We start from the raw sequence: 13,794 nt of genomic DNA, 5'->3' as shown, positions 1-13,794 counted from the left end.
GCTACCATTGAGTCTATGGACCAAAACATGTATTCCTATTCCTTGTCAACGCAGGACAACATTTTATTTATCCACCATGTAACCAGATCTTTGGCTATATGAGGATTACTTCCAACCTTCAGCCAGTCACAGGATCTCCCTTTGACCACCCGAACGTCATCACAACATGAATCCACGGGCGATTGATCACATAATTAACTGATAGGAACCCAGGAGATGTAAAAAGCGAGGTACTGTCTTCATTGGTACGTACTCATTGCGTTCCCGCCCGGCATTTGGGTCATAAAAACAATAAAAGAAGCATTAAAACATCCAGGAAATTACCATCATTTCCGGATTATTGCGTGCGCCTGTAAATATTAGCCGCGCCGGCTAGCTGATCGCTATCTCCGTCTTCCTCCTTTTCAGAGATGAAGCCAGGATTCGCCAGCATGTGATTTTGGAACAGCAATGTTCAGATGTTTCCGACGGCGTGGAACCCGTCGAAACCTCACCGAGCTTCAAACGGGCTTCCAAAGCTTCTTCGATCGTCCTGAACGTTTGGAACGAACTAACCTTGATATTTTCTAGGACTTCAATCTCCAAACGGTTGCGTTTCGACGCGACCTCCTCGGCCTCCGGCTGCGTCCGTATCGCCTCTACGTGTTTCTCTAATCACCTCGCCCTTTGTGTGTCCAAGCTGAGCAAACAAGCTATTTCAAGTTGACCCAGATATCTGCTCCACAGACCAGTGTTTAGAAGGAGACCCTGTTGTCTCGCTCACAACGGTAGCAACCGGAGGCTCCAGATGTTCGATAGCTGCAGAACGAGACCAGATGTCGGCCGCCGCCGGGTTAGCATGTTGCGCCCCGGTGGAAATAACACGGGTTCGGCGCCTCTTTGAGGGGGGTAATGACAAGGCACCTGATGGAGGCAGGTGTTTTGAAACGCTTTGAAAAAAAAAGTCCCTCTTTTAGAAGAAAAAAAAGGAGCACAGCGTCATCACCGTCATCTCCACGGAAAACACCCCATCCGCCAGCTCGGTTAATTCGGTTTTTCCGCAATCCGCGATTTTAAATGGCGAGACAACGTGCAGGAACGGTTCGTCCAAAACGAAAGCAAGATCCGTCCTCCGTGGTTACCTTAGCGACCAACTTTATTCCGTCGTTACAGTGTTTGTCATTATCATTCCTTTCCTTTTCACCGCGCCGGACGTTTTTATGTTTATCCACGATTCCAGCAAAGTCCGTTTGCCAATTCACCTCAGCTGTTAGCGTCGACACGCCCGGCGCTCATTTGGGAGTGTTTACACGTGTTTGTATTCAACCGAGCATCTGCGCTCATTATTTCCTTTCTCCCTCTCGTCTGTTCTCATGGAAGCAGCAAAAAAAAAAACAAAAAAAAAAAAAAACGGGATAATTCAGCAAAACATTCGCGCAATCGAGACCACCTGGGACTTTCTGCTTTGGCCGGCATCGATGTTTGTCGAGGAGCAGAAGTGATTCGATCGGGGGAAACACCTCATCTTGCAGTAGGCACGATATATTTAGTGGAATTTAAAATGAAAAAAAAAAAAATATATAGATATATATATATATATATATATATATATATATATATATATGAGATGAGAATGAGATGAGAAAATCCCGAAGGAAATTGTTGTGCCCGAGTTTCAAGCAAAAACATAACAATAATAGATAATAGTAGGAAGGAGGGAGAATAAGAAATACAATAAAATATAAATTGTCAAAGTTAAGGCTATCAAGTGTTCTAAGGTCTAAACAAGGGACCACCTATAACTATATTAATTTATAGTGTATAATATAAATTAATATAGTTGATATATATTTTTATTTATTTATTTATCTATTTATTGCTTTTTTTTTTTTTTAATTTTTTTTTTTTCTTTTATTTTAAAGGATGTAGTGACATAGGGTTTGGGAACATCTTTCAAGATATTTTACTTTAAAAAGCTCCAGTTCTTGGTTGCTGCACAGCAGGAGGCTCAAGAAGCGAAGAAAAGCTGCAGCCACGCCTGAGAACAACCATCAGAATAATCCGGAAACTCTTTGTTTGTGATCAACAAGCTGCACAATCTTTCCTTCTTGTAGCTAATTATTATAGATAGTAAGTCTTTTAGCAGCAGGAAAATAAGATTTTAAAAAGATGACCAGACTGGATTGTATATATCAGCATATCAGCACATCAGCATCGTGGTTGCCCTCAAAGGGCCACATGGAACTGTTACCACATAAATATAAATAAATGGAACTACTCCAAAATGAATTCAAATCCAAAATGTTACAAATGAATTTCATCCGCATCAACTTTTCTCTTCCCGGACAATTAGGGGTCATTTGTATTTCCTAATTCCACTTGACGTTGACATGGATCCACTGCGATCGGCATGAATTGCGGGAAAGTATTTATTCGATGAAAATTAGACCTTTTGTGAATTATTCTCACGGACCGCATAAAATGAGTCGGCGGGCCGCATTTGGCCCGCGGGCCTCGAGTTTGACCCGTGGTATTTCTGTCTACATCTGTACCTGCTTCTGCCTTCCCACATGTTTCCACGAACCGAACACCTCTCATTCCACTCTGAGTGGGTGAACAAAGGTGGACCCTGTCCTGCCGTCGTGGTTCCAGTAAAACAAGATCCCTTTGGCCTTTAAAAGTCAAGTTTAAAAGGTGTCGCTCTTACTTTCCCCTCAGATACGCCGCTCGAGCGTGAAGGCGATCTCGGCGTTCGGACGTAAACCCCGAGCTTCCGGGACTTTTTGGCGTCGAACAGAACGCTGCATTGTTTCGAGGCAGAAATGAAAAATCGAGTTTGTGGGACCTCGGTGACGGACAGGAAGGTCTTTTTCCAAAAGCGGCCGTGGTTTGCTTCTTCCATGGAGAAGCGGTCAGTTTGGCAGAGCAGGAATCTGACCTTCTGGCTCTCGGTCGGTCTCGCTCGCGACCAAATAGCTCATTTCTCTTTTAAAGCGGTAAATAAAGAGCCGGTTTCTCAGCAAAGCGTAAGAATAGACACAAACTGCGACTTAAATCATTGAATGTTTGATCGGTGAGGTGTTTTCTCTCTCACAGAGATGTCGGAGCGCCGAGGTTGATTAGTGCCTCTTTCTGAAGCCCAGCCAGAGCTTCAGAGGACGGGGGTATTTTTATCCCTGAACTCTTCATTCAGTGTTTCTCATGCTCCGGAGAGGCCGCAGACAAAGCGTCGCACTTGGAAACTCACAGACGGTCGCAGAAACGCGAAAAAATTCTTATTATCTTTACAAAACTGCGCGATAACCCGACTCAGTCTCGACTAGAGCGCCAGTTGCCGCGATCCCGCGTCACAATTTGGATTTCATGGTTTGGCAGACATAAACATGATGCTGTTCAGTGACGTGCAGTCAGGGGAGGCAGGAGAGGCCCTGCCTCACTTGCCCATCTTAGAAGGAAAAAAATGTACAATGAAAAAAGGAATTAAATGGTTATATTTATCAGCGTTTTGCATTATAAAGGTGTTTTTCATTTAACATCACAAGTTTTAGATTGTGACGATTGTTTTTTTTATTCAAAATCGCCAGATTTTCACATTTACATATCAAGAGGAGATGCGCGGTGAGGCAGCCGACTGTCCAGCCTCAATGTAGATCGTGTGATGGCAGCTCAAGGACAGCAAGCTAGAGTTAGCAAGTCAAGTGCAGCCATTCATTTATTTTTTCCTCTACTCACTTTAAAATGGTAAAGGTAAGACCATAACTATTTTTTTTTTATTAAATGTGCTTATTGTGTGCTGCAGTTAGAGATTTTGGGTTCATATGTTTGTAAATCTGATAGCTGCGACTGTACCATTACGGTATGACTTCCTGACCTTTTGACCTCTACTGCTACTCTCTACAATCAAATCAGACACTTTTATCCACTTCATGCCGTCTAATGCAATCTTTTCACCTACAGTTTGTATCTGCGTGCACTTTATACCTTATAGCTGAATGTCAGTGCACTTTATTGTTTCATTTGCACTCTATTTTGTTAATTTCACATCACGGCAGGATTGTGAGAAATATCTTCTCGATTCCTCTGTACGTCCAGAACATGCTGAGAAATTGACTTTGGCATCTCGCTTTCTTTTCTATTTCAATGCAGTTTTTTGCTCTGCATTTCGTAATTATTATCAGAATTACTAGAAATTAAAAAATTGGGATCTGGAAACTGCCAGGAAGAGACAAAGACGACAAGCGGTGACGATAAACGTGGAATTAAAGACCCCTTCCAGATGCAAGACGGACATTTTCTGCACCTGAGCAGAAATCATGATATCAATAAGACTCAGATCCATAAAGATCGTGGACATTTTCTTTTTTTCTGCCAGATTTCTTAATTATGTTGCACAGAAACTAAAACTAAAATTTGGATTTTTAGTATAATGGCCAATTACTGCTATCATTTTTCTTTCTTTTCGTTGTTCTCTGTGACAAATCATTTATAATTTGAGGTCCTCTTGTTCTACGTACGGCAGAATTGACAATAAGGTTGACTTTTGACTTGGACGCTCGCTCATGGGGTTTTTGTTGATAATCTCACGCAAATAAGCTTTACACCTAACGATTTTCACAGATGTGGACTTAAAACTGAAAGTCGGAAGGAAATCTTGAGAGTTTTACTGGAGTCTTACTGGAGATGCAGCTCCCTCCCGTTTTATCTTGGTGGCTCAGCCGTCGATCGGCCTTTTCCAAGTCCGGTGTTTACGACAATATGAGTCTTTCGGTCTATACGCTGACGTAACACGATCAACAACCAATGGGTGAGCTCCAACGAAAGCGAAAACCTGACGGACAAACGATCGCCAGAGCGATCTAGTTGTAGTCTTGTAAACAGCGACCCTGTAAGATTCACAGTCTTTGTAAAGTCTCAGACTAGGCGGCGACTAAAAAGTAGTCTTCAGGAGTGAGAAGGTCGTTTTTCACGAGTCCTTACACTGGTTGAATCAACGCTTATGGGATGATCGCTGCGGTAAATACGCCCCTATCGATAAAGACATCAAAATGTCGGACTTGTTTTCCCATCATCGCAACGGGTCGTAATTGAGTTTTTTCTGATCGGATGTAAACGATCCGAATTACCGTAATGAAAGTCTGGCTTGATTTATTGGCGCAAACGAAGACGACCGGGCCGATGACGAGGGACGAAAGCAGCCGGGGGACGATTATTCCGAGATTCGAATCACGTCTAAAACGGAAGGGTATCATCCAAACTCGATTAGCGGCTAATCGGCTTAAAAATGGCGATATCGTAATCTTTCAAAATTCTTGTCTTGTGGTTAATAAATAAGTCCAGAGCGACGAATCCGCTGAGCGATGAGACCGACGACGAAAAACCAAAACCCCCCGATTGACTAAGTAGTTCTTGGTAGAGGTCACGTACCTTCCAGAGGTTGGAACATTGGGGTTTTATCCAAGTAATTGGATAATAATATCAAAGATGGTTGGAAAACAATGGCGGCGAGCAACGGCAATCACGATTAATTCAATTAGCCGGAGTGGAGTCCTGTGATTCCAGGACGGGCTGCTGTCGCGCTTCGCAAAAATAATCAGGTGATCTGAAACAAAAGGGAGCAGCTGGTGAAGCCGGCGACGGCGGAAGACGTTTACGGGAACGCTTCCCGACAATACGGCGTGTCGCAAAACAAAAAAAAAAAAAGGGACAAGACGTGCCGACGCTTATTTTTGGAAAACCACGCCGTACTGTATTTGTCGCGGCGGCGGGCCGAATGTGGCCTCCCGTCATGTGACGGCGGTGCATTAGGCAACCCCTAAAAAACCCAAGGGGCTAAAATTAAATGCGCTCATCCTGCGGTTGAAAATGGGAGGCGCCAGCGCCAACTCATCCGGCAGCATCGCAAGCGGAGCCAAATCCGGTTCAGCGGACCCTCCAAGACCCTCCAAGACCCTCCAAGACCCTCCAAGACCTTCCAAGTCGCAAACAAAGGCCGCCGGACAAAGAGACGGAGTTTGGGGGTCTTGAGAGGAAGAGCAGCAGGTTCCTCTGAGTTGCTAAAATTACAGAGCGTCTATTTCGGTGGTGACGGCAGTAAGTCGGGGGTTCGGTTGCAAAGAGACCCCGAAGGGGAGGGGAGTCCAGGGGGGGTTGGAACCTCAACACGAGTTAGATGAGGACAGCGGGAACTGGAGCTCGGCTTCGGAGCCTCCTGGATCAATCCATGCCAGGGGAGTGTCGATCGCTGCATCTAAAGGCAGGGGGAGGTTCGTTCGTTTCCGGGGAATTTAAAGTCAATTCTGAACCCCAAACTAAGAGCCGGATCCAGACCCTGATCCAGATCCAGATCCAGATCCAGACCAAGACCAATACCCAGACCCAGACCAAGAGCTAGATCAAGATCCAGATCGAAATCTGGACTCTGATCCAAACCAAGACAAAAACCTGGGCCCAGACCCAGATCCAGGCCCAGACCCAGACCGGGAGCCAGAGCCAGACCCAGACCAAGACCAAGACCAAGACCCAGATCCGGACAAAGAGCCAGAGCCCGACCCAGATCCAGACCAAGAGCCAGACTGAGATCCAGACCCGGACAAAGAGCAAGACCCAGACTCAGATCGAGATCCAGACTCTGATCCAAACCAAGACAAAAACCTAGGCCCAGGCCCAGATCCAGACCAAGAGCCAGAGCCGGACCCAGACCCAGACCAAGAGCCAGATCAAGATCCAGTCCCAGACCCAGATCGAGATCCAGACTCTGATCCAAACCAAGACAAAAACCTAGGCCCAGACCCAGATCCAGACTCAGACCCAGACCAAGATCCAAATTCAGATCCAAACCCAGTTCCGGATTGAGACCAAGATCCAAATTCAGATCCAAACCCAGTCCCGGATTGAGACCCAGACTGAGACCCAGTCGAATGCCCAGATCCAGACCCTGACCCAGAGTTCCGCTGGTCCTTGGACTCCGACTCAGGACGTGTTGTAGACCAGCAGTGGAGCTTCTTTCACTGGGATCTGCAGGTCCGGCTCTGACATCCAGCTCTTTCCAGCACGTCAACGTTACTCAACACGAGTCAGTTTCCACGGGAACGAGGACTCCGGCCGGACTTTCCCCGCAGAAACTACGACGCCCAACGTTCAAGAAAAACCAAAACACGGTTGCGACAGCGAGTTGCGCCCGCTCGGCGCCATCGCCGACCCGTCCGGACAAAACCTCCGTTTTCCGCAATTCCGCCGAGTTTAACGGAGGAATCCCGTCGGCACGAGTCTCATCGAACCTCACGACGCTCGAATCATCAAATCTGTTTTTGTTTTCACCGCCGGGTCACGGCGCTTTTCAGGCGTGACTTTGTTATTTACACTTGGAAAAGGGGGAGGAGTGTCCTTTCCAGGCCTCCGCCGCTTCATAATACATCATCGTATTATTTGGGGTCTCCGAGCCCGAGGTGCAGAACCCGTTCCGAGAAGAGCGCACGTTTTTAAACGGAGTTTTCCCTTTGCGGGGAATCGTAGCAGCGCACAAGGAAACACATTTAGGAATCCAACGTCCTCGTCGTCACTCGGGTACAACAACTCCCTCACGACCGTTTGACCCGGCTTCCCGTTCGCTGTGGTCGGCGGGGGAAGTGCAACGCGGTTCGCGAGGGGGTTTTCGGACGCCGACTACGGCGAAAGCAGGCCAACCGCGCGAGAAATCCACTTTTGACGACAAAGGCGTGTTTAACCCCCTCATCCGAGTGGCTTCTTCACTTCTGGAGAAGCTTCAAGACGACGATTCCCGTAAGAATTCACCGACACCTGGATGAAGGAGAGCCTCCACAGACAGTTGTTGCAGAACTTTAAGTCATTTTCTGCTGGACTTTTGTCTGTAGTAGCATTTAGTAGCATTTCTGTACTTCCGGCGCTCCTCACCTTCGTGTCTCTTTTTCCTAAATTCTCTATTTTTCTATTTACTTCTTCTTCAAATCTTTGTACTTAAGACCTTAAAGCACTTGATAGCCTTAACCTTGACAATTTATATTTTATTGTATTTCTTATTCTCCCTCCTTCCTATTATTATTGTTATGTTTTTGCTTGAAACTCGGGCACAACAATTTCCTTCGGGATAAATAAAGTTGTTCTTATCTCATTTAAAGCGAAGAGACGATGCCGGCAATTCATAAAAACAAAAAGAGAGAGCCAATGTTGACTTTATTTTACTTCTATCGTCATTCCCGACTCGCACAAATTGCTGTAAACCCCCCCCCCCCGGAAAATAAATAAAATCCAATATAACCTTCTTTCACGTCTTCAATCAATTCGTCTCGTCGGCGGCGTTTCCCGGCTTCGCATCCTGAGCACATGATATCCTGCGCCTCCGTGGAAAAGTCCAAGACCTGGTTTCACCCGACCCCCCTCCGCACAAACCACCGACCGACCCCTCGGACCTCCGATGGAGGAGAAGGAAACTTTACCTTTCAGGTTGAGACGTATTTCCAGGTGAGAAGCGTCAAGCCGGGTGTCGGAGCAGCGACGCGTTGGGAAGAATCTGGTAAATAAAGGCCCGAAGGAGCTTTTTGCTCGGCTAATAACGGAAAGGACACGCGCTCAAGGGAACCGGGGGGATTCCAGCGCTTCACAATAGAGGAGGTTGCCGAGGTGGGGGTGGAGGTGGGTGGAGGTGGGGGGGGGGGGGGATCCGTCCCGAGTGGAAGCCTCACCCATTTCATTTAGTGGAGAAGATCCGGGAGGAAAAACGAAAAAAAAAAAAAAAAAAAACCTCCATGAAGATTTTTTTTTATTTTGAATTTATTTTGAGGGTAGGGGTCCGGAAACAGGCAGAATTAGGGCACAAATCTCCCAAAAGGTGGGTTAAGTTGGAGAAATGCATGGATAAATAAATAGAAAAATATAGGAAATTGATTTTAAGGGCTTTGGTTTGCAGAAACAGAGGAAGTTTGTGCAGAATTAGGAGCAAGAAGAATGATTTGATAGGTAATTGAAAAAATAAAAAAAAAAATAATAATTATTTAAAAAAGACCAAAAAATGTTTTCAATGTTCTATAAATACATTAATTTTTTTTTTATTTTTTTTTTTATTTTGATAGAAGCGGAAACATCACGACCAGAACCCGGGAGAAACCGGATCCAGGAGCGGAAAGCCGATCGGATAATCGATAGGAGTTAATCGATCCCCCCCGCGCCCCCGGGCTGCGTCCTTACCTTGTGGCTCCGGTCCCTCCGGTCACACTGGGACTTGTCATGACTTTGCGAGAAGGTAAAGAAAAAGTTTGGGAGGAGAAGAGAAAACCCGACACCCCCGCAGAATCCCCGCTCCCGCGTCAGGTACGAGGGAGAACACACACTTCCGGTCTGGAATCTCAAAATAAAGCTGACTAAACTCAAGTGTTTTCACAAGAAATGAGCGTTTGCATGATTTTATCCAATTTCTGGATGTCTTCTTCTTTATTTTAATTTTACTTTTCAATGTCATTTTTTTGTTTTGTTTTGAAAATTATTCTTACAAATTACGTATCAAAATGAGGGAATAAATCCTTTTTTTCCTCCAGTTCCTTTTGGAGATGGTATGTTTATTTAAGGAACTTCTAAAGTGACTCATGTAGCACACACACATACACACACACAGATTAATATAAGGTTAATCACAGTGAAACAGAATGCATGTGTGCAAATGTGCGAGACACAAGAGGAACGCTGAAGCTACAGGGAGATGAAGAAGGTGGAGGAGTCTGAGAAGGTCAACCCTCCAAAGCAATGGAGAAGGTGGAGAAGAGGTGGAAAATGTGAGAAAGCAGGTTGGAGAAAAGTGTCAGAGGTGTAGAAGATGGAGGTGGACGCAGGATATATTTGAATTGTATGCGGCGTTGATACTGGTTATTATCTGGACAAATATTACCATCAAAATATTATTATTTTTTAATGTCAATTAATTATTAATTTTAGGGAAATGTGCTGCAAATAATGTAATCTTTCAGATTTAGCTTTGACTACATAATCATGACAACATGGGGGGGAAGCTGCATATTTTACCGAAGTAGAAGAGGTGGTGCTTTTATTTTGAAGGCAGCTGATTAGTTTCCCCACCCACTTCCGGTGTAATTAATGCAACTTGATGAAGAATCTGAGACTATAGTCAGTAACAGGCGGCTGAATCAACCAATCAGGACGTGGACAAGACCGGCCCGCCCTCCAAGCTCCGCCCACAGTTTGGTCAAAGGGCGCCAAAAAAAAGTTTTATTTATTATTTATTATCTTATTAAATAAACCAGAGAATAAAAAGTAGCTTAGAATGTAAACAGAGTGTGCGGCCACTTCACTCATGTTATCTTCAAAAATAGATTAATTGATTGATTATTTAATGAATTAGGGATATTATTGACATCATGTTTGGGATAATTAGACAAATGAATGGATGAATGTGCAGGATAGTGATTTGAAATTCGTTATTAAGTATATAAAATGAATCTTTCGACTCAATAATGGTACATTTGGTTGTTGCTTTTCTTGTGACTCTCCACGCTGTTTGTTTAAACAACAAGAATATTAAAAAACTGCACTCATGGCATTTTTTTTTCAGGGAGAACACAGCTTCCAGCTTCTAAAGGCCGCTTGAATGCATGTTTTCCCACAGACACACACACACACACACACACACACACACACACACACACACACTCACACACACGCATTCTGGAGACCTTCTGAAGGGGGTTGCATTTCAGAAATGTAAAGGTAGCTGCAACATATGGCCTTATTAGTACTTGAAATCACCCCAAAATGACCTCAGAACTCCAAAATCCAGCTCCTCTGCAATATTGATTGATTAAAGAATATTTATTAACTTGCATTTAAGTTTTGCCACCTGCCAGCAGAGGGCGCAGTTGAGCTGACAGAAACAGGATTCTTCTGAAGGGAAAAAGTTTCTACTAAAGTTAAAGTTAAAGTAAACTGGAAAACTGCAATTCCTTCAGTTCATAATAAATAGTTCCATTGTCTTGTGTGCAATATATCTTTTACCGTACAACAAGCTCTACATAGACACAAAATGACGAAATGTATTTGTAAATACACACTTTGCATATATTTTCACATACCTTTAACTTGATTATTAGTGATTTATTTCAATCTTTCCTGTTCTTTTTAATTTCCTTTTTATTATTCGCTATTTTATTCTTTATTTTTATATAGAGTTCTATCTTGATTCTTCCCCACTTGACTCAGTAGCAGGAGCTGCTTTCGACAAAAAGCAATTTCCCCCCCGTGGAGGATCAATAACGTATTCTGACTCCGATCCACATGAAGTTAAACATGTTATGACGTAATGTCCCGTGTTTTTTCGGTTAAGGGTTTCCCGCCACGGTTCACTGCAGATGAGGAGACGTTCATTCGTGTTCAAACGGCGAAAAGATACTGATTTTTGCACAACCGTTAAAAAAATTGGTTATATTCTGCTGTTTCTATTCATTTTTTCGAACTTTTCCTCAAAACCCAACATTCCCGGTTTTATTTGTGCATTTTATTTGTTGAACGTGGAACTGCTCACGCTTCATCCGTGATGGCTTCAGATCTGGCTGATGTTTTGCTCAGACTTTTAAGTCTCAGCCTAGTCTGAGACTAAAGACTGTGGATTTTACATCTAAATTTGTTTGTCAGAGGCAACATGGAGGAAAATCTATTTACAAGAAGGACGGACGAGTCAAATCATGACATATTAAGGACTTTTAATGTTGATATTGTTCAATTCACCCCTTAAACCTTGTATCTTTTAGACCTGTCACACAAAGACTTGCAATAATAGCAAAAATGTTTGATATTATTGTAAGAACCAAGATGAGGAAAAGACTGCGCTGACTGCAAGACTACCAGCTCACTACTGTTTGTTTATTTCCTCTTTTCAGTTTTTTTCTTTCTACATATTTTTATTTTTGTCGGAGCTCATCTATTGCTTGTTGACTCAGTCGTCATGGTGACGGAACACAAAGACTTCCAACAACAACAAACATGTTTGATAATGTTGTGAAACTGAGCTAAGAAAACCAGATAAAAAATATAAAATAACATCTAGAAGAATAAATAGATAAATATGTAGAGAGAAAAAAGGAAAAAAAGTAAAACGATTGAAAAGTGGGAAAAAAAAAGCTGGTTGTCTTTGCTCATTCTTGGTTTTTATAACAATATCAAACATTTTTGATATTATTGCGTCACCGTGACGACTGAATCGACGAGCAGTAGATGAGCTCCGACAAAAACAAATATTACAGAAAGAAAACAGTAAAAAAGTGTAAAAAAACAGTAGTAAGCTGGTAGTCTTGCAGTCTTAGCGCAGTCTTTTCCTCATCTCGGTTCTTACAACAATATCAAACACTGCAGTCTTTAGTCTCAGACTGGGCTGAGACTTAAAACTGTAAAAAGTAGTCTCTCGATGTGAGCTGCTGTGAAATGAGTCTTTTCCACCCACAATGCAGGATAATCGATGTAAATAATGAATAAATGAATAAATAAAGTCCAATGTTTATCAAAGTGGGCCTTTGCTTCATTGAATTTTTACACATATTTTAAATAAGTGAGAGTTTCCTGGAGTCTTTCTTTCATTTTGGTACAAAAACAGTTCTAGATAAACATTGCAGAATTGCGTTCATCGGGCCCATATTTTTTTTTGGAGAATTATCTTAAGAAAATCTTTGTCCGCCTTGAGCGAGCCGGCAGGAAAAACAAAGCTGGAAGCCAAAACACCAGCAGCTTTTTATCGGAACTCTAACCCATATAGTGATTTTATCGAAAAAACATATTTTCTTCTCAAGATCCTCAAGGAAGATGCCTGAAACACCTGCGTACGTGCAGAAAACAATCAACATTAGACACAATATATTCCGTTAAAAGCTGTTTAAATTGAGCTGCTTCAGATCAAATCAATAATGGTATTATTAATATTCATAAGGTGCGACTCGGACCTTTAAAATACATGGAACTTGGTTATAATTCATGGTTTAGCACGGAAAACAAAGGATTATTTATAGATACATTCACTTAGATTATTTAGAAATTAGGATTATTTTTTGTGTTTTTATTTCCACAGTCAATTTCATCGCTTCATCGGTGTGTGTTCCCCCTCCTCCCCTCTGGTAGGAGGTGCACGTCTTCGAACGCCACCATTTCCACACACACACACACACCCATCCGTCCATCCAACACCTCACACACACCTTGACCATCACTGTGCACCCCCGCCAGAAAGAATATACAGGACTGTCTCAGAAAATTAGAATATTGTGATAAAGTTCTTCTGTAATGCAATTAAAAAAACAAAAATTACTTTTTCATGATCTTCTCATATTTTGAGATAGTATTTTTGAGTTTTCTTAAGATGTAAGCCATAATCAGCAATATCAAAATAATAAAAGGCTTGCAATGTTTCAATTGATTTGTAATGAATCCAGAATGTATGAATTTTTTCTTTTTGTAATTGCATTACAGAAGATAAAGAACTTTATCACAATATTCTAATTTTCTGGATTCTGGATTCAATATTGCTGATTATGGCTTACATCTTAAGAAAACTCAAAAATTCTATCTCAAAATATTAGAATATCATGAAAAAGTTATTTTTTTTTTTTGAAATTCAATTAGTTTAATATTTTTATTTCTTTTGCTCTTTACCGTTTTTATTTTATTTCTATTATTCGTTATTTTAGTCTTTACTTTTTATATAGCAAAAAAAAAATGTACTGATGCATGTTATAGAGTCAAACAATTTGCATACTTGGACAATTTAGAGCCTCCAATTATCAAACTCCATTTTTTCCCTCATTTTAAAAA

The 13,794-nt window shown here is 42.4% G+C and overlaps 1 protein-coding gene across 2 annotated transcripts in view; it reads right to left on the bottom strand.

Moving 5' to 3' along the window:
• The window catches only part of kank3 (KN motif and ankyrin repeat domains 3), a 34,137-nt gene extending 24,892 nt beyond the window's left edge, over window positions 1-9,245 (bottom strand). Inside the window, exon 1 of one of the 2 annotated variants that reach the window (XM_086161780.1) lies at window positions 9,181-9,245. The gene's annotated coding sequence lies outside the window, so the exon portion shown is untranslated. Of the gene's footprint in view, window positions 1-8,432; window positions 8,574-9,180 lie in introns of those variants that run through there. The other variant, XM_086161781.1, reaches the window with a different exon arrangement.
• Between the last annotated feature and the right edge of the window lie 4,549 nt (window positions 9,246-13,794).

This window comes from Fistularia commersonii, chromosome 16, assembly GCF_037954325.1.
Source record: "Fistularia commersonii isolate RoL2024-O1a breed Wild chromosome 16, RoL_Fcom_v1.0, whole genome shotgun sequence".
Lineage (NCBI taxonomy): Eukaryota > Metazoa > Chordata > Actinopteri > Syngnathiformes > Fistulariidae > Fistularia > Fistularia commersonii.
This window is presented reverse-complemented; position numbering and strand designations above follow the sequence as displayed.